This window comes from Diabrotica virgifera, chromosome 1 (assembly GCF_917563875.1).
Source record: "Diabrotica virgifera virgifera chromosome 1, PGI_DIABVI_V3a".
Taxonomy (NCBI): domain Eukaryota; kingdom Metazoa; phylum Arthropoda; class Insecta; order Coleoptera; family Chrysomelidae; genus Diabrotica; species Diabrotica virgifera.
The window spans coordinates 990,091-1,010,128 of NC_065443.1; positions in this window are offsets into that span (position 1 = coordinate 990,091).

Here is a 20,038-nt window from a genome sequence, read left to right on the forward strand (position 1 = left end):
ACCCCTTACTTTTTTTTAAAATAAAAGGTTAAATGGCCCCGGTTACAATGTTCTCGCAGCAAAATTTAAGATTTAAACGTTTCTATCTCGGTTATTTGGTACGCTAGAGAAATAGTGAAAAAGGTAAAATATTTGATACAGAAAAAACTAAAATTCGGTTATTTATCATTTTTTTCTTATATTGAGTATTTTTGGAGTTATTATTAAAAGAAAATGAAAATTACGAGAATTTAAAAAATTCTGGTTTTTTAAAATTGTATTTTTTTTCTTCGAAAATATGCATTCTAAACCGGTCAAAATTGTTGAAATCATTATTTATGCTAATATAAAGAAATTCTTGTAAGGATTTCTACAAATTTTAATTTTTGTGGAAATGGCGTGTGTTTTATTTTTCACTTTTTCCAAAAAAATTCGAAAGGGTACTCTTATTTTTATCATAACTTGCTTAATATTGATGCTATTAACTTCTTCTGGAGCTCATTTGATAGGTGTTCCGAAGTACTTTGACAAGTGTTTAATAGGTATATTTTATAAAATGCATCGTTTTCCCGTTATTTAAGCTTGAATACTTTGATTTGCGCACTCGTCGAATAAAATGTACCTTCAATTACCCACAACTCACTTTTAGTTCACATTAGAGGAGTTCTTTAAATGAGAAGTGTATTCAACTTTTTATTATCTTTAATTTTGGCAATAATAACTTTTTTGAAAAAGCTTATAGCTTTTGAGTTATACGTGAAAAACAGCTTTAAAACATGCATTTTTTACAAAAATATAAAATCTTTGATCTTGAATAACTCAAAAAGTATTGATTTATATTACTTTATATATATCAAATTTTGCTTAGAATTTGTCCTTATATTGATTTATGTATTATTTTTAATGAAATAATTTTCACCCCCGAGAAGGGGTGGCATCCACCCACAGAGTAAAAGCGCAAGTGGCACCAGGTCACCTTTGTTCCTTGAGGTATCCTCTAACTACTCGCCAATTTTCTAGTTTTTTCTACATTTCTACATTTTTCTAGTTACCCTCCAGTTCAAAGTTGAATTTGTGCCGTTGGTTGCTTTTACTTGGGGGGTGACAGTCACCCCTTCTCGGGGGTGAAAAAACACGTTCAAGATAAGACCGGAAATGGATAAACTGACTGATTATAAGCAACTTTCGTTCTATAAAGTTTTTTACGTTAGTCAATACTTTTCGAGTTATTCGCGATTGAAAATGTTGAGTTTTCGACAAAAAAACTACGTTTTCAGACCGTTTTTCGCAAATAACTCAAAAAGTAAATATTTTATCGAAAAAAATATTCTTAGCAAAAGTGTAGCTTATAAAAAAACGAAAAAAAATGTATCAGTAAAATCTATAAAAGGAGTAAAAGCAAAGTTGTAGCTCATGAAAAATATGTTGTTATTCGTCTAATTCCAAATCTAATAATTCAACACGAAATCAACGAAAAATTAAGCACTTTTCGGGAAAAGCTTATTAATATTTTTAAAGTATATAAAAAAAGGTTTATACTGGTTTTTTTACAAAAGTTTCTAGCGACGAAAATAAACGAGTTACACCGAAAAAAAAGTTGGCCCCCCTTTTTTTTTAAAATCGTAAAAACCTCCCTCTATTTAGCACCCTAAATAAAATTAATCGTTACCGCTTTACCATTTATTTTAACTGTATGTGTATTGTTTATATGATCTGTAAGTTTGATTGGTTTGAAGTGCTTATTTTTGAAAAAAATTGATTTTATAGTAAAAAAAAATGTAACAATTTTTGAAAAATTTCCTCTTTTCAAAATAACTTAAAAAGTATTAGTGATAAGAAAAATCTTAAATAGAAAAAAATGTAGGTTTTGCCATTATAAATATGCTAGTTTCATTTTGTTTTTCCATAAGACAAAAATTTGTTAAGATATGGCTGTTCAAAATTTGCTAAATTCGTGATTATTGACCCGTTCAAGCTTTTTCAACTATAGTCTATAACCCTTTCAAAAATAAACACTTTAAACCGGCGAGAATAACAGATCATATAAAAATAGATAAGTAAGTAAATTGTTTGTAAAGCCGTAGCGATTAATTTCATTTGAGGAGCTAAACACGGGGAGATTTTAATGATTTTTTTACCAAAAAAAAGAGGGCCAACTTTATTTTGAGCGTAACTCGCTTATTCTTAATGCGAGAAACTTTTATGAACCATTAAAATACCGCCTTTTATAAACACTTTAAGAAAGTTTGAATGGGTTTTTCCCGGAAAGTGCTTAATTTTTCATTAATTTCACCTTGAAATATTCGATTTGGAATTAGACGAATAAGAACGTATTTTTCACGAGCTACAACTTTGTTTTTACCCGATCCACAGACTTTTTTCGGTTTTTTATAAGCTACAATTTTGCTAAGGATATTTTTTTCGATCAAATATTTACTTTTTGAGTTATTTGCGAAAAACCGTCTGAAAACGTAGTTTTTTTGTCGAAAAATAAACATTTTCAATCGCAAATAACTCGAAAAGTATTAACTAACTTACGTAAAAAACCCTATAGAACAAAAGTTACTTAAAATCAGTCAATTTATCCATTTCCGGTTCTATCTTGAACGTATATTTTTTCACGTCCGAGAAGGGGTGACTGTCACCCCCCAAGTAAAAGCAACCAATGGCACAATTTCAACTTTGAAGTGGAGGGTTGGAGGGTATGTAGAACCTAAATCCAAATTTTCATGCAATTCGGATTTGCCCCTGAAAATTACACGGTATCGCCGTATTTTCCTTTCATTTACTGGGCTAATTAATAAACTTTTTTGTACGCGGGATCCAGACCTAGTATAACATGCAGCTCTTAGCAGCTTTAACAAAATAAAATGGAAACATGATATAACTATAAAAAACATGAGATATAAAAATAAAATAATTTTTTTTTAATTCAGTTGCAATGCGAAGGCAAAACAATTTTACTTTTCAATTAGAATACGGAGCGCAGTCCAGTCCTCTTAATCGCGATTTTCGGCTCTTATTGGAGCTTCATCGGAAAGAACGTAGGCCTTTTCTCCATACTCTAATCGATCCGCACTGAGAGCTTTTCCCACCCATTGCAACTGAAGTGAAAACATTAGGTGACTAGCGTCATCTGGCAATTAGAAGATGAAGTTTTCGATCCTAATAGCATTATTAATAATATTTAAAAAATATTAAAATATTACTAAAAGATTTTTAGTAAAGTTTTCGATTTAAAAATCTTTTAGTAATATTTTAATATTTTGTAAATATTATTAATAATGCTATTAGAATCGAAAACTTCATCATCTACATGAGATATATTTTATTAAGCAATTAATTTAAACTTCATGTGATAATTACAAATAGGGGTCAAAATGGGGTAGTGATGCGCAAAATATGACTCGGTATCTTGTGAGCGTCACTAGCCTCTATTGTGACGTTAACAAGATACATAAGTTGCGTTTGCAGAGACTGTCAGTGACAAATTGTCAGAAAATCGCATGCGCACTTTAAAATAATATAAATAATATCGGTAATAGATAAATATACTAATGTGATATTCAAAGATCGGTGTGCTCAAAGCAATTGATTAGATAATTAACTAATTAATTAAATTTAATTTTAATGATGCACTTATGATTTAATCACACTATTTAATGCTCTAATCTCAGGGTTTTATATTCTCGTGCTTCAATATCTCCTTTGCTTTACATATGATAAATAAGGTCAAAGATTAACGGAATAAAACACATATATGGTACAAAAGCATCTATTGAAATAAATTCACCCTCAAAATATCCTCTAAAAATAATATCTCCTATTCTGATTATTGAAATAACCCTACCACTATCTAAAGTACTTATTGAAATTTGCGTTATGAATAATTCTACAAAAAAAATAAAACTGTCTCTCGGATGATGAGTTGTCCAAATTCTTGTCTCTGGTCGCCTACAATTTACTCTTAGCAGCCCCCTACGTAGTCAGCAATCTCGCAACAAATTATTGCAAGCCTATTGTCATTAATGACCCCCTACAGATGCACGTATCTTTCAAAAAACAATGCTAGCCTTTTCTCCTCTCGATAAACTGAATCTATTTCTCGTTCCGGCATGCAACGGTGACTCTTGGAATATAAGTAGAACAATATAACTTTACAATGCTTTACGTGATGAGCTTCCGTCAGGACACTTATTTCAACAAACTCACAACTATTCACTTATCTGCCTTACTACTTCAGGAGACTCTTAGAGATCACCACTAGTCGACTTAACGATCATTTAACAACTAACTCTTCTTCCACCCTCTAACATTTCGCTAAACTCCCATTCTTCATACCTAGCCCCTCCTTTTTCCTTCTTCACCAATCCGAGTTCCTCAATTTTATCCCCATCTACCTTTCAGATAACAAACACCAATTTTCCCTACCATTAGAAATTTCCTAAAACTAATTACATGCCAATCGGTTTTTTTTTTCCTTTCTTAATATCTAAACAAAGATTACATTCATTTAAATTTCTAAATACAATTGTTCCCTCGCCGCAAAAGTCCATTTGGGAAACCCGGTCTCATTGTCCAAACACATAACCACTTTCTTATCATACTAACTGTACAAAGAAAATACTTAATCCCTATTTAAATTTTGTTTACCTACGGCCATCCAAAGATAATTGACTTTCATTTCTTCGAAATGAATTTTGGTATATTTTTATTATATGTTTTAACTTTTCTAAAATATTAAGATCGAAACCATATTAATTCAAATTTTACATATCTTAACAATACATACAAGGTACCTATATTTAATATTCATTAATATTCATCATCCAACCAATTCACGTCAGCTGCTGGACATAGGTTTCAACCAATTGTTTCCACACTTCACGGTTTTGTACTGATTGTTGCCAGTTTTTACTAATCCGCCTGATATCATATTATGTCCATCGTGTAGGCGGCCTTGCTCTACTTCGTTTATCTTCTCTTGGTCTCCATTCCATCAGCTTTCGTGTCCATCTTGAATCTTTCAGCCTGGCGACGTGTCATTCCCAGTTCCATTTGAGCCTGGTGATACGTTCTACAACATCTGCGATACCGGTTGTTTGTCTGAGATCTTCATTTCTTATTTTATCCCGTAGGGTTACGCCCAGCATGGATCTTTCCGTACGCCTTTGAGCAACCATCATTTTTGACGCTGTTGCCTTGGTTAGAGTCAGTGTCTCTGCTCCATATGTCATTATCGGTAGCACACATTGGTCAAACACTTGTCTTTTTAAACCGATCGGTATACTGCTCCTAAATATGTCTCTCAGAGCTCCGTAGGCTGCCCAAGCAAGAGTTAATCTTCTTTTTATTTCGCATGTTTGGTTATCTCTGCCAATTCTAATTTCATCACCCAAGTGAATGTACTTTTCCACTAGTTCTACTTCTTGTTCACGTATAATCAGCTGTCCGCTAGGAATCAGATTAGTCATAAATTTAGTTTTAGAAAAGTTCATTTTCAGGCCTATTTTCCAGCAGTTAATAATATTCAATAATATTAATAATAATTATTATTAAAAATAAATTATTATTATCCAGATTTAGCCATACGGCTCACACTCCCTCTAAGGAGAAAATTGACTCATCCCAGATACCTATGGTATCACAACGATTGAGCTTTGGTGGGACTCTTTCCGTGTTATCGAGTCCTAGTTGACTTGGTATGCAGGTGTTTCTCCCAAAAATGTTCGTACACATCTGGCCGTCGAGAGTAATACAGCTTTCTGCATGGTCTTATAAAGATGTTCATTTAGACCAAGCTTCTTTATGTTTTCGAGAAGGTTCTTCGGAATGACTCCAGTAGTAGATATAATAAATAATAGGTATCGTCTGGGTACTTTGCTTTCTCCTTATTCTTATTAAATTATTATTATTAAAAATATTAATTAAATACTAAACGGTATTATTTATATTAGGTGACGTTAGGAGTTGTTATGGATAAGTTGTCAGGGCTCTGCGAACGCACTTAATGTCATATTCTGCGCATCACTACCCTCTACTCAGTTTTTTGACTATAAAACGTTTGTTGTGCATTTTAGAGAAATATGTTTCAAATAAATGTTATAGATCTTAAAAACTTACTTAATTTGCTAGCCGTATACTGAAATACATTAGTTAAAATTATTTATAAATGCAGTTTTATTCATGAAATAATCTTACTGAAGTAAACTTGAGCGCTTAAAATTGCCGATTTGTGATCGTCTCGTGACAATTTGACATTAGATGCAGAACTAAAAGTTTATTATGGATATTTTCTTAAATGTGACAGTTGTCAAAACTAGGAAACTGGTTACAATTAAACAAAATCAATCTACTTATAATTATTCCCACCGTAATAATGTACAGTAGAAAATTACCGCTGTAATAATAATCTGATTGCACAGAATTAATCACGTAATGAAAAATCTTACTACACGATTGGAAGTTAAAATCATTAAAAAATAATCGGCTATAATTTTTATTCCTGTGCTCTGTATTGGTCAGAAACACTATGAATGAAATAATCGTAAGGTTTATAAAATAAACATATAAAATAAACACAAATACCTTTTAATAGCCTTGTTAATTTGCTATCGCTATATGGAACATGCTGGGATTTTTCTGTCTTCGAGGCTGCTGAAGACATTTCCGAGAACAAGGAGCGCTTTATTGATATTCGTGCCTTCTTGAATTGAAATGTTTTCCGGTGGCTCCCAAAATCCTCTCTGAAGCCGATCGGTGCCTGCCAACTCTACTAAAATGTAATTTTGATTGTTTAGTTTAGTCCATTGAAATGTTACATTTTTTAGGCCATAGCTTGTTAGAGGAGTCAATTTTATTTTTTTGATGTGTAGGGAGGATCAGTAGAAGCTTAAGTTTAAGTTTTTGGGGTCGCCACCCTTGTCTCCCGGCCTTCATCCTACAGAAACTACTAACCCTACAGAAAATCTAATAAAAATAAAATGTAGCAAATTAAATTTCCTACAATTTTGTTTCTATTAATTTTTTTTTAGTCAAGTAACCAACAAAAAAGATATAAACAAAAATAGGTAAAAATTATAAAAATATAAACAAAAAAGTTTCCTTTTGGAGGTTATAACTTTTTTTATTTAATTTTACAATAAAATGACATTGTAACAATTTTTTGGAGGGTTTTTCAGCGAACAATGTCCACTATAAAGTTGTTTAATTCTATTTATAGTATGATAAAATTAAGTATTTTCGATGGGAAATAATATTAGGAAATATACAGGGTGTAACAAAAATACAGGTCATAAATTAAATCACATATTCTAGGACCAAAAATAGTTCGAATGAACCTAACTTACCTTAGTACAAATATGCACAGAAAAAAAGTTATAGCCCTTTGAACTTACAAAATAAAAATCGATTTTTTCGAATGTATCGAAAACTATTAGAGATTTTTTATCGAAAATGGATATGTGGTATTCTTATGACAGGAGCATCTTAAAGAAAAATTATAGTGCAATTTGTGCTCCCCATAAAATGTTTATGGGGGTTTTGTTCCCTTAAACCCTTCCAAACTTTTCTGTACGTTCCAATTAAATTATTATTGTGATACCATTAGTTAAATTCAATATTTTTAAAACTTTTTTGGCTCTTAGTATTTTTTCGATAAGGTAGTTTTTATCGAGTTGCAGCTTCTTTTTTAATATGTTTACATAAAGATTGTATGGGGGTTTTGTTCCTTTAAACCCCCCAAATGTTTGTGTACGCTCCAATTAAACTATTACTGCGATACCATTAGTTAAACAAAATGTTTTTAAAACTTTTTTGCCTCTTTGTATTTTTTCGAGAAGGCACCTTTTATCGAGATATGGCTTCCTTTTAATACGGTTCAAAATATACCTAAAAATGTAAATCATACATAAATTTTCATATTATTACCAAGTCTCCATAATCGTACTTAATCATATAATCATATACAAATATGTGGTGGATTTGACAAATATTCAAAATATCTCGATAAAAACTGACTTTTCGAAAAAGTACTAAGAGCCAAAAATGTTTTAGAAATATTGTGTTTTAAGTAATGGTACTACAATAATAATTTAATTGGAACGTACACAAAAGTTTCGGGGGGTTTAAAGGAACTAAACCCCCATAAAATTTTTATGGGGTGTCCAAATTTCACTATAATTTTTTTTAAGATGCTACTGCCATAATAATGCCACGTGTCCATTTTCAATAAAAAATCTCTAATAGTTTTCGATATATTGAAAAAAATCGATTTTCATTTTGTAACTTAAAAGGGTTGTAACTTTTTTTATATACACATTTGTACTAAGGTAAGTTAGGTTCAATCAAACTATTTTTGGTCCCAGAATATGTGGTTAAATTTATGACCTGTATTTTCGTTACACCCTGTATAACAAGGAAATAGCTTCAGAACATTATGATAAAATTGTTCCAAATAATGGCATAGCCCAGACATTCAAAGTGAAAGTTATCCTCCAACACCAAATGGTTCTATATGGTCCACATAATGTTCAGAAAAAGTCACACCATTTTGAGCGTCGGATTTGAGGGGGGGAGGGGGGAGAAATCGGTAAATTCGTAGTTTTTTAGGTTTTTCGTCAATATTTCTAAAACTATGCGGCGTAGCATGAACAACCTTTTATACAAAAATGTTATACATTAAATTTGAAATAAAAAAGGACCTATGCATAATCCTAAAGTGAACGGTTCCAAAGTTACAGAGGTAGTATATTATAATTGGTCCAAAAAAGGCCTAACCCAGACATCCAAAGTAAAAGTTTTCCTCCAACACCAAATTGTTCTATATGGTCCACATATTGTTTAGTAAAAAGTTACACCATTTTGAACGTCCGGTTTGGGAGAGGGGCAGGGGGGGAGATGGAGAAGTCGGTAAATTAGTAGTTTTTTTTACGTTTCTCGTCAATATTTTTAAACCTATGCTTTAGCGTAAACAATGTTCTATACATAATGTTCTATATAAAATTTAAAACAAAAAAGGCCCTATACATAATTGTTATAAAATCAACGGTTCCAGAGTTACGGAGGGTGAAAAGTGGAGGTTTTCGATACTTTTTATATTCTTTGTGCAATTGATGATGATTTTGGGTGGTAGGGTTGACGTCTTTTCAAGGGCTTATCATTAACATACCATCGGACACTGAAATAGCAAATTTTATTTACAAAACCCAATTCTGTTAGAAAAATTTCTATAAATTGCCCAAAAAATATAAAAAGTATCGAAAACCTCCACTTTTCACCCTCCGTAACTCTGGAACCGTTGATTTTATAACAATTATGTATAGGATATTTTTTGTTTTAAATTCCATGTAGAACATTTTTGTATAGAACATTGTTCACGCCAAAGTATAGTTTTAGAAATATTGACGAAAAACTTAAAAAAAACTACTAATTTACCGACTTTTCCCCCATCTCCCCCCCAAACCGGACGCTTAAAATGGTGTAACTTTTTATTGAACAATAGGTGGACCATATAGAACAATTTGGTGTGTAAGGAAAACTTTTACTTTGGATGTCTGGGCTAGGCCTTTTTTTGGACCAATTATACTATACTACCTCCGTAACTTTGGAACCGTTCATTTTAGGATTATGCATAGGGCCTTTTTTATTTCAAATTTAATGTAGAACATTTTTGTATAGAAGGTTTTTTATGCTAAACCGCATAGTTTTAGAAATATTGACGAAAAACCTAAAAAACTACGAATTTGCCGATTTCTCCCCCTCTCCCCACCAAACCCGACGCTCAAAATGGTGTGACTTTTTTCTGAACATTATGTGGACCATATAGAACAATTTGGTGTTGGAGGATAACTTTCACTTTGGATGTCTGGGTTTGGGTTTAGTTATACCATACTATTATTTATCTCAGTTTTACAGCGCTCCAAACTTGTCCAGATTCTCGAATGCTCATAGGGGTACAATAAAAACAAAACGTTAGGCTTACCTTTCAATCTATATATTTTTTTATTCGTACAATCTATTATGATTTTAACATTTCAATGCTATTATCAATCTATTTTTGACCTTTCTCCCCACTATAAAACTTAGAACCCTAAGCATATATAGAAAAGGCCCAAGAAGATGTTTGAGGACAAATTCGCCGGTCCAGAAGCAGAATGACGCAACTGAAAAATTCTTCAGAAGAGCAAAAAACGATTTTTAAATATTTAAAATAGGGATTAAATGAAGAGTAATCGTCCAGAAGCATCGGTATGGCGTTTGTTTTTTGACAAGAATGGCTTTTATTTTCATTGATATTGATTCAAATTTCATTATCTTAATTTAATCGCATCATTTTTAACCCTATCTACAGTTACGTCATTATGCATCTGAAACAAGGTCTAACATAGCGCGTATTTCAGTAACGACGCAACTCCCCTATAGTGGCTCAGCACATTTTTACAGTTCAGTCGTTTTTGTATCATCTGTACATAGTATTTTAGAAGTTAATTACGCAATTAACAGGAATTGGCAAAATTTGCAGTTACGTCATTATTTTTCGGTACCGGACTGAATATCTGCCTGCTATTACTTTTATTATTATAATTTTATCCTAGGTGGCACAGCAGTCGGTTCCCCTCTACTTAACTTTTCTTACAGTTGTGCTATCCATTTGGCCATGTGCCGTCATATTAAAAATTGTGAAAAGTATTTAAGAGTTTTATAGATAATACTATTGAGAGTCTTGTGGGTAAAATTTATATTTTTGTGATTATATAAGCATTTTGTGTTTTTTGTAAGTGCGCATGATGAGTGGTGGTTATTTAATTTGTAAGAAACGTCTGGGGAAAATTATTTGACAGTGGAAAGTCGCGCCATCTTTACTCACTGTTGTCGGCGAACGTTTTTCGTCTCTTTATATGGCGGAAATAAAGACAATTATCTGGAAACCCTGAGATACAAACGATTCGCTAAAACAGTGACAAAAATGCATTTAACCTCTTCTCACTTCCTCCAACACAAGATGCAGCCCGTTTCCACAGACCCCGAGTGTATCACCAGATTCAGTCATGGCTCGGTAAACAGTGTGATCCAGAAGATTGGGGCTGGAAAAAGAATTGACATTTTTTAGATAGCAATCCAAACTTCTATGCCTCCAGTACCCCCGAGCTTATTAAATTCATCTTTTGCAGGTGCAATGGAAACTGGAAGTGCATGTGGTTGCCGAAAAGCAGACATCAAATGTTCAGCATTGTGCCTCCATTGTGGTGGTGAAAGTTGCAGCAACATCGTGGATATATCAACATTAATTATTAAAGGAAATAAATTAGACTATGAATTACCGACAATGACGCCAACTATACCACAAAAATTCACCTCGGATACTGATTCAGATCTTGACTCGCAGCCTGGACCATCGAAAAAAAAAAATGAAAAAATAATAACTATGATAGATCTTTTTCAACGTATAATAATAAATAATATTATTTTGTCTAGAAATTGTCCGCGGATTGGGCCTATTGGGATACTACACAAAAAACGCGCCTCCAGACTCTACCTCATAGGTGGCGGGGAAAACGGTCAAAAATAGCATAATAATAGCAGAGGAATGTTAAAATCATAATAAATAAATATACCTATAGGTAGAAAAGTAAGCCTAAGGTTTTGGTTCCGTCTCCTTATGGTTTTGTTAATTTTTGTTTCGATTTTATTTTACATGTAGATGCATATCAGAACATTCCTAAAGCTTGGGTAAATTATTTTCCAGAAATCTTTTAATAGATTAAAATACATTCATTCTTACCCATAGTTCTGGGCAGTGCTGTTTTTGTAACAATATAGGTTCCGGTACGCAATGTTCTGGAGGGTCTGGTGAGTGTTCATAAGAGGGGTCCGCCCCCGGGAAAACTTTTTAAATTTAGCCTCAATAAGGGCCTTTTAAAGTTACATATTTGGGAGCGAGGAAAAAATTCAGGAATTTGTCTATAATTTTGTTGTTTTTTTTTTATTTTTCCCAAGAGGTACCGGTACGGCGTACCGGCGCGTACCGTCACAAAAACAGCACTGGTTCTGGGTAATATTTGTCAATTGTATTTATAATCCTCTTTATAAAGTTAGGTATTTGGAAAGTTGTGCGAGGCAAGCTATATTGTTGCTTCTTAGAAGGACAGTGATGACGATTTGTTAATTACGTTTTTTCCAAAGTGAAATTAGGTAGAAGAGATAAATACATTTTTGCTTTCCCCACCACATGGGATTTCTGGTCGAGAGTTTTTTGTAATTTTAGTAGGTACTAGCGAACAAAACTTTGATCCGTAAAGACCTGTAGCAATCAATAAAGAGTTCTATCAAAAACTGTCGTCGGATATTATTTTAATTTGCTAAAGTAATATTTTATAGCAACATATATTCACAGTAAACTAATCGTGAATCAAACAGTTTTTTTTATTGTATTCCTATGAGAATTCGAGAATGTGGTCAAGTTTGGAGTGCTGTAAAACCTAGATAAATAAATAAAATGGAATACATTTATAGTGGAAATTGTTCGTTGAAAAATCGTCTACAAAATCGCTATGATGTTATTTTATTGTGAAATGAACGGAACAAACGTTATAACCTCCTAAAAAACTTCTTACAAAATTTTCTTTTATTTTTGTTTATAAATTTTTTGTTGGGCGCTGGACTATAAAAAGTAATAGATATAAAATTGTAGAAAATTTAATTTGCTATATTTTATGTGAAATTAAATTTTCTGTAGGGTTGCCAGTTTAGGAGATACAGCGCGAAAGCCCTTTGCACCCCTTTTTCCAAGATGGCGGCCGGGGGATAAGAGTGGCGATCCCAAAAGCTTGAACTTAAGCTTCTACTGAACCCCCCTACATATTAAAAAAGTAAAATTGACTCCTCTAAGAAATGCAACTCTAAATGTAACATTTCAATGGACTAGTTAGTTTTCATGGCTAAAAGGTAGCATGAGAGCTGTTAGACATTTTTGGGTCGGTATTTTAGGCACTCTAACAATTTTTCAAGTAACTCTTCCATGATAGCCCAATACAAAACTGTAGGTCTGGCTGAAGGGTTAGTTCGGAGCCCCTCTGCTCGGAAAGAAAGTTCATAGCTGTACATATATAGTTTTATATTTTATACTGGTTAATAGTATATATAGATTCAGATATGCAATCCCCTGAATTTCAGATGCAACCCCTGAAAATAATCTTGGGGCGCCCATGCAAGCATCTTGCAGAGTTAAAATCCCTCACAGATCGCCTGGCTTGTTTATTTTCTTTATATTTAAATATTTAAATTTACTTTAAAGTCACCTCAAAGATATTTTTTTTTAATTACAATTTTTACAATTACAATTTTTTGGGAAAATGACCGCTACCTTCCATCCAGACCGGCATTTTTGTATTAGGCTATCATGGAAGAGTTACCTGAAAATTTTTCAGATATCCTAAAATACCTACCCATAAATGTCTAACAGCTCTCGAACCATTATTGATTATATATTAGCGAGCACAATATATTAAAAAATGCATACATAAAATCTCGTGTTATAAATAGTATTATACAGGGTGTAACGAAAACACAGGTCATAAATTTAATCACATATTCTGGGACCAAAAATAGTTTGATTGAACCTAACTTACCTTAGTACAAATGTGCATATAAAAAAGTTACAACCCTTTGAAGTTACAAAATGAAAACCGATTTTTTCCAATATATCGAAAACTATTAAAGATTTTTTATTAAAAATGGACATATGCCATTATTATGACAGTAGTATCTTAAGAAAAAAATATAGTGAAATTTGGACACCCTATAAAAATTTTATGGGGGTTTAGTTCCTTTAAACCCCCCCAAACTTTTGTGTACGTTCCAATTAAATTATTATTGTAGTACCATTACTTAAACACATTATTTTTAAAACTTTTTTGGCTCCTAGTACTTTTTCGAAAAGTCAGTTTTTATCGAGATATTTTGAATAATTGTCAAATCCACCACATATTGGTATATGGTTGTACGATTATGGAGACTTGGTAATAATATGAAAATTTATGTATGATTTACATTTTTAGGTATATTTTGAACCGTATTAAAAAAGAAGCCATATCTCGATAGGTGCTTTCTCGAAAAAATACAAAGAAGCAAAAAAGTTTTAAAAACACTTTGTTTAACTAATGGTACAACAGCAATATTTTAATTGGAACGTACACAAACATTTGGGGGGTTTAAAAGAACAAAACCACCATAAAATTTGTATGTAAACATATTAAAAAATAAGCCGCAACTCGATAAAAACTGCCTTATCTAAAAAATACTAAGAGGCAAAAAAGTTTTAAGAATATTAAATTTAACTAATGGTGCCACAATAATAAATTAATTGAGACGTACACAAAAGTTTGGGGGGGTTTAAGGGAACAAAAACCCCATAAAATTTTAATGGGGTGCACAAATTTCACTATAATTTTTCTTTAAGATGCTCCTGGCATAAGAATGCCACATATACATTTTCAATAAAAAATCTCTAATAATTTTCGATATATTCGAAAAAATCGATTTTCATTTTGTAACTTCAAAGGGCTATAACTTTTTTATGTGCATATTTGTACTAAGGTAAGTTAGGTTAATTCGAACTATTTTTGGCCCCAGAATATGTGATTTACTTTATGACCTGTATTTTTGTTACACCCTGTATATTAATGAAAAGAGGAAAGTCCCAGATACAAAATTCACTATTAAAATGAAAATTAAAATAGTAAACAATAATTTAAATCTGAAACTTTTCTTATTGGAACCTCTTTCTGGTAACATCCTTAATCTCTGACTTTTACAATTTATAAGACAAGAGACGACGAATAAAGAAAGCTAAAATGTCTCTACAATATGCAGTCAGATTCCGCTTTCATTCGTCTAGGAAAAAGGTCCGAAAGAAAGTTCCTAGTACTCAAAATCTGAGTAAAGATAAAAGTGTAAACAGTAGATATTATTAATGTTTATAGCCAAACAGAAATAAGGAATCAAATTCAGAGCTGGTAGGTGTCAGAGAAAAATTTACAACTAGAATCAACGAACATCGAAGAATTAAATAATTTACTAATGGAGACACTTCTTAAAGCAAACAATGAGGCAGCATTGAAGGAAAGAAAAACACAGGACTATTATATCTGAAAAGACACGTAAACTTATGAAATGACGAAGGGAATTGTTGGAAGAACTGTGTGGTATATTATGAACCCTCTGTATAAATCATAATTTAAATATGATGTTATTAACCTTTAGGGTATTGAACATACATAAAAACAATAGCTTATAGTTTGTATCACATGTTTATTACGAGTGAACTTGAACTATATTTGTTATGGTTCAGATAGGTATAAAAACACGCTGAACAATCAGTATGCAGATATAGATATACCTACAAATAATTATTGGAAGTTAGTAGCTAAGGCGAGGCGCTATGAATCATTAATGTTATTGTTTAGATATCGGATACCAGTGAATAAAATATAATGTATAGTAAGACGTGTTTAGTCTTTTTAATTAATTAGAACCAGAAGGCAGTAACAACACGCTATTTATTACATGGCGTTCCTGTAAATAATTAGGAGAATCTTCTGACAATGGCTGCAACAAATTGGAAACACAGACGGCGAAGATGGACCAGGACGAAGATGCAGAGAACCCAGGGAACAAAGACAAAGTGATAAAATGTAAGTAAGAATGTCTATCTTTATTAAAAATGCTTCCCTCGTTTTTAAATTTTTATTGAAAATTGAATATTTATCTTTGCTGATTTTTGAATAATTTATGAAATATCGATTTTTTTTTAAGAATATCTATAAATTTTGAAATATGAAGTCATTTTTGAGAATATTTTTATCAAAGTTTATTATATATGTTATTATTGAATTTTTATTGAATTTTTATTGAATTTTTATTGAATTTTGAATTTTTATTGAATTTATTTGAAAAATCTCTATCCGATTTCGATTTTTAGTCCGGTTATTTTTGAATATTTTATGGAATCTCGAATTTTTTTTCAAAAATTTCTATCGAATTTTGAGATATGAACTGATTTTGAATATTTTTATCTAACTTTTGCATATGCTATTTTTGAATTTTTATTGAATTTTTGTCGAATATGTATACTATTCTTGCATTTTTATTAGCCAGTTATCTTATTACATATTGATATTTATTGAGTATATTTAGTACATTTTCATCGATTTTGTGTTAAATTTTGTATGATATGAACCTGAATTAATAATTTTTTGCGTGATAAATGATATATTTTTTTTAATGAATGATGATTAGTGATGACATACGTTGATATAAGAGCTTAAGATAAACATTGCTGTAAGCAAGAAATATACTTTTAACGAACCGACCTGATGCGTCGAGATAAGGAATTTGGAGAAGAACTATATAGATAAGAAGAAGAACTAACAATAGTATAAGCTAAATATTATGAGACAACTTGAGACAATAAGAAACCCACTGCTCTTGTCAAATTAGGAAGGTACTAAGTGATTTATAGAAGCTTGAAAGCTTATTAGAGACCCACTCTGTGTTTTGAAGGGTACCTATTTTATTCATGATTATTCGTGAATAAACAACGGCCTCAAAGCAAGGGATTGAGGTTGTGAAATTTGTAAAAGAATTTGATCTAGCCAACGATGTTATACCCGCTTCTGTTAAGGTAGATTGTAGAGGTTTCGTGGCTAGTATTGAGTATTATGATTGTTATATGGAATATGTAGAAGAATTGGAACTTTTCTCTCGAGTAAAGCCACTTTGATTAGTCGAACGTAGGCATTGAGGGATAAGTAAAGGAAGTGATTATTATGATGTTATATTATGAAATGATATATTGATGATTAAATGACAAATGATTGTTATATGAAGATGAATTATGTACACTAGTTACGCCACTGGATTCTGCAGATTCTAGGATACTAGAATCTGCGCAATAATACCTTATAAATAGAGGGACTTTCATATCATAATAACTTTTTGCTACTTGTATTCAACTTTTGCTTAACTTAGTTCAGTTTGTTTAACACTTCTGTTGTTTCACATTTTGATTTATATTTTGAAAATAAAATACTTTTTTAAAAACTCTTTCTCGAACATCAAATACATAATTGGCGCAGTCAGTAGGATACGTGCGGGATCGGAAAAGACAATTTTACGCATTACAGTGATAGAACTTTTTCGGTCTTTGGTGTTTTACATCGCAGCGCGTATCGAAAGAATCTCTACCCTACAGTGGTATCCAGCGAGAAGCAGAGTTCCAGAAGAAGCAAAAGTTCGGAGAAGAGAACCAGGTGCTCCAGATAACTGTAAGTGCCTTTCCTTTTCGCCTTTCCTTTCATATCTTTGTGAGGAAAGATAGATTAATTTTTGAATTTTGAAAAAGAATACATTTTTGATACATTTCTGATACATTTTTGATATATTTATATACTGTTGCAAATATTGAATTTTATTGAATAATTTTTTGAAATATTTGAAAAATATTTATATTGCATATATATTTTTATTTATTTACATACGTATTATTTTGTTAGATATTTTGAATTTGAATTTATATTTTATCTGACAATATGGCTACAGCAGCTCAAGCTCAAACTCCCCTTAATTGGGATTTTCTCAAATCAAAACTAAAAAATATTAGACCCTACGACGGAGATTCTAATAATCTAAACAAATTTATCTCAAGATGCGATGAATTAATGCGAACATATACTGTATATAAGGATGCAGATTTAAATAAACATATTTTGGAATGCATACAGGATAAACTAGTTGGCAAAGCAGAAGCACTAGTAGGAAATCGCATGGAATTAACTACATGGGATAGTATAAAGAAAGCATTACAACAATGCTTCGCAGATAGACGTGATTTAGACTGCTTAATGCAAGAACTAACACGAACAAAACCATATAAGAATGAAAGCCTCCATAATTTTGGAACAAGGATACAACTCTTAAGAAGTAATGTAGCCCAAAGAATAAGTAACGATACTAGTATAGAACTTGCAGATAAAGTATGCCAAATTAACCATTGCGACAAGATCGCACTAAACACTTTTATTGCGGGATGTACAGGTGTTCTTAAAAATAATATGCACCTTAAGAAACCAAATTCTCTTGAAGATGCCATTGCATATGTCGACGAGTTTCATAATTTTGAAAATTTATATGGACATTCCAGTAATAATTTTCCAAAAAATAATCATAATTTTAAGCCACACAATTCTTTTAATCAATCTAGCAGGCAAACTCAGCCTAACAACTATTATCAACCCCTAAGTTCGAAACCCACACATCAATATCAAACAAATCCAAACTTTACTTATCAAAATCAAAACCCTTTCAATTCTAATTATTTTAATCGTAATCAAGGTTATCAAAACCAAAATCCTTCAGGACCTAGACATTTTGAAAATCATTCCACATCTCAGAATCGTTCCACAAATTTTCGACCAGAAAGTAATGTCTTCAGGCCCAACCGAATTCCTAGTGATACAGTCGGAAAAACGAAAGAATACCCATGAACGAACATATAAAACACGCTGTATTTTCCTGTCACTGTGTCACACAAAAATTGGCCAGCGCAAGTACATGTAATAATTATTGTTACATGTACTTGCGCTGGACAATTTTCTTTGTGACACGGTGACAGGAAAATACAGGGTGTTTTATATGTTCGTTCATGGGTATTCTTTCATTTTTCCGACTGTAGGTTGCCTAAGCCACAACCGATGGAAATAGCATCCAGAAATACATTAAATTCAAACGCTAGATCAAATTCCAATAGATACAATAATTATCGAAAAAATTATTTCCCAAGAAGAATTCCCGATACTATAGCTGAAGAGCTATACACAAATAATTATCAAAACGAAAATATTAATTCAAGAGAGCCTCAACATACTAGTCAATTTGACTATTTTAGAAATCCTGAGTATGATGATGATCAAAATTTTTATATGGAAGCATTGGAAAGAAAACCGTCAACAGAAATATATTTCAATAATCCCCTACCATATATTGAAGTAGGAAATTCAAAAATAAAATTATTGATTGATACCGGTAGTGCCAGGTCCTTTCTACGACCAAGTATTGCCAAAAAATATTTTCCTAATTGCATCTACCAGTCAAATGTAGATATAAAAACTGTTCTTAATAGTAAGACTATTAAATATCAAGCCAAAATACCAGCATTTCCAGAATTCGGAAGTGACTTTTATATCAATTATATCCTATACGATTTTCACGAATATTTTGATGGAATCTTAGGATTAGAAGATATGATGAGAATGAACTTAGTTATAGATTTAACTAATAAACTAATTTATAACAACACTGTAATGATACCGATTAATTTATATCACCACAAAATAACGAGTATTAATATAAGAGAAGAAAGGTATAATAATAAGAAGAGAAGATACAATAAAAATCAACATAGAAGAAATAATGGAAATAAAAGCAGAACATATAGAGGGTATAATAATTATAATGAAGGAATATATAATCAAAATTATGGTAAATATAACGATAATGGAAGAAGATATTATAATAATAATGATAGAAGGTATAATGGAAATAAAAGAAGAATATATAGACGATATAACAAAAATACGAGAAGAACATATAGAAGATATAATGAAAATAAAAGAAACATATATAATCATGAAAATTTTCTAGACCAAACATCAAGAAATATCATTGCAACGAAGAATACGAAGCCATAAGTAAATTATGTAATAAGGACAGATATTGTTTATACAAACTCGGACCGCCCTAGGTTTTACGATTAAAATAAAGCATAAAATAGATTTAACTAATGATACCCCATTTTATACAAGAAACTATAAATATCCAGAAGTTTATAAGAAAGAAGTTAGCAGACAAATAAACGACATGTTAAAAATGGAATAATACAAGAACCAAATCTTACTAACTTATGGAGAAATTAACGAAATAAAAACTAAAAGAGAAAAGATATTCGACAATACAAGACTATTTGTTATTTTACCTCAAAGAGATCTGCAAAAAGGAATAATAA